This window comes from Hibiscus syriacus, unplaced genomic scaffold, assembly GCF_006381635.1.
Source record: "Hibiscus syriacus cultivar Baekdansim isolate YM2019G1 unplaced genomic scaffold, ASM638163v2 tig00110122_pilon, whole genome shotgun sequence".
NCBI lineage: Eukaryota > Viridiplantae > Streptophyta > Magnoliopsida > Malvales > Malvaceae > Hibiscus > Hibiscus syriacus.
Genome location: NW_024062598.1, coordinates 1413782 through 1416503, shown reverse-complemented (window position 1 = coordinate 1416503; position 2722 = coordinate 1413782). Strand labels below are relative to the sequence as shown.

General features: G+C 34.0%; 1 non-coding gene across 1 annotated transcript; it reads right to left on the bottom strand.

Moving 5' to 3' along the window:
* Positions 1 to 1853: 1853 nt before the first annotated feature.
* On the bottom strand, positions 1854 to 1960 carry LOC120215521. The gene has a single exon (XR_005524965.1). It is a non-coding gene; the product is annotated as a small nucleolar RNA R71 (small nucleolar RNA).
* Between the last annotated feature and the right edge of the window lie 762 nt (positions 1961 to 2722).

Below are 2722 nucleotides of genomic sequence, written 5' to 3'. Positions count from 1 at the left end.
CAACTAAAATTCTTCTTCAACAAGAATTAATTGGGTCGACTCATCTCCTATAAATAGGGAATCAAGACGCAAAGATGATGCATGTTTTAAGACGGAGAGAGATTCTTGCTAGCCTTTTTAGTTTTCTTTATTTTCTTTGTTTTCAATTTATGTTTATAATTTTCTTCATTATATTCTGCCTAGCCTTGAACTAAATCTATATGACTAGGTTTGTTGTGATTTTGTGGTTGTGAAAATGCTTGGATTTGTTTAAGTTATTGTTTGTCTTTGTAATTCAAAGTTTGATCATTCTTGGTTCTTTAATTGATTTCGAGTGAATTGGGAGAGGATCTCGATATTTTATCCATTTATCTAATATCGGGATAGTTAGATTCAACAAACGAATGAGCATGGTCTTCATTTGAACAAATTGTGATGGCTAAACCATCTTAGGGATAAGATTCATATTTCAACAGCTAAAAGGAGTACAAGATCAGTTGTCCACCCATGGTTAACATAGGGATGTATCACCAAGGCATGCATAATTTACTAGTCCTTTGAAGTTAGGAATAACAAGAAGGAATTGAAGAACACTTTGTCGAGCTTTGAAGGAGGAAACTCAGTTTCTACGATAATTGAATTATTTTCAGTTGCCAAGGTAATCGAGTTGCCTCGACAATCGACTACTCAGACTTTCCAGACAGTTGTCACACCACTAATCATTACAACCCATCATATTCTCTTATTTAATCTTAGTCAACTTTTATTTACTTGCTTATTTATTTTATTTGTTTTTTCATACTCCTTCTATTACCAATTTATTCCTTTTTATAATGCGAGAAGTTAAAATATAGAGTTACACCAATCCCTGTGGAGAAAATATCTTTTCTATACTATAACTTGCAACGTGTATACTTGCACCAATTACAAAGCAATTATATCATGCAAAGTAACATTTAAATCTAAATATTTATTATTAATGTTTACCAACATTGAGCTTATTTTATAAATGGATTCAAAGGTTTCATTTTCATGGGAAGCTTTCAGCGTCTTTGCTCGCTAAAATATATATACATCAAATGAGGTTTGATGAATACAAATTTGATGAACTCAACTCATCCATGATGATATCTTTTCTATACTATAACTTGCGACGTGTACACTTGCACCAATTATGAAGCACGTACATCACGCAACAAGTTTTTGGCACCGTTGCTGAGGATTGGCAATAGCGACTTTGATTTTTATTTCTTGCACATTAATTATTAGTATTACTTTTATTATTATTATTATTATTTTCCTTTCTTTTTGGAGTAAATGATCTTATAATTTATGGTTTCACATCTGTGTATGACCAGGTCGAGACCAACATCACCAAAATATCCATTTAAACTGAAATCGAGGGAGATTTTCATAGGAAAATGAGAATGCAACGAGAAGTAATAGGAGACTAACTCGTTAATCCAATTGGTGACCCTTATGTAATTGGCAACCAAAATAGTGGTAAGGAACAGGCCCATTCAAAACTAGTTAGAGTAAGATCTCAATGGTCTTAATCCAGGAGTTGTCACACCTAAAATAGAAGCTGCCTACTTCGAATTAACACCAATAATGTTCAACATGATCAACATAATTGGTAAATTTTGCAGATTGGCAATAGAAGATGCCAGAAAACATTTCAAATTATTCCTGGAAATTTGCAATTCATTCACGCAATGAGTCCATGAGGATGTCCTAAGGCTGCAATTATTCCCCTATTTACTGAGGATACCTAAAAATCGTGGTGGAATAGTATCCCATCTGGATCTTTAGAATCTTAGATGGATTTATGTCGTGATTTCCTTGAATAATTTAGTTCTATAAATATGAATGATAAATTGTGTAATGGTATTACTTCTTTTCAACAGGAAAATGATGAATCTATGTATGAGGCTTGAGAGCAATATAGGGAGATTTTACGCTAATGTCCCATGCATAGTTTGCCAGTATGAACGTAAGTGACAATGTTCTATAACTTAGTGAATACATCAATTAAGATTACAAGTCTCCGGAGAAAGCAATGGAGATTCTAATCATCTCGCCAAGAATGATTATAAGTTCCCAAATACAAGAATAGGAGGTGTCACACATAATACCACGATAAACGAGCTTGATTCAACGGATACTATCTCCACACAGTTGGCTACCTTAACCAAATTGGTTAAGAAAATGTAACGACCAAACAATACAGGGGAGATCAAGTACTAAATTCCTTTTGTGAGTTAAGTAACAATAACCATGGTTCTTTTGAGTGTCCACAGAACTCGAAATCTAGCTTTTATATTGGAAGTTACAACCATAACAATAATGTGATATCCAACACTTATACACCAGCCTGGAGGAAGCACTCTAATTTATCATGGAGCAACCCGAACAATGCCCTAAATCAGAATAAACAAAATTCACAAGCATCATTATTCCAGTAGAACGTGCCAATGTAACATATGTCGCATCAACAATCAACACGATCTAGTTCTTTGGAAAATGCTCTCAAATCTTTTATGCTAAAACTGAATCTTACATGGTTGAGAATAGTGTTTTCATGAAAATGACTGACTCTTTCATTAACAGGATTGAGATGAGACTGCAAACTCAAGAGGAAGCTTTGGAATCCTTGGAGACATAGGTCAGACAACTTGCCCAGAATTTGAACACATGACAACTAGGCAGTTTAACCGGTGATAATAAGGTCGCAAAGGAAGTA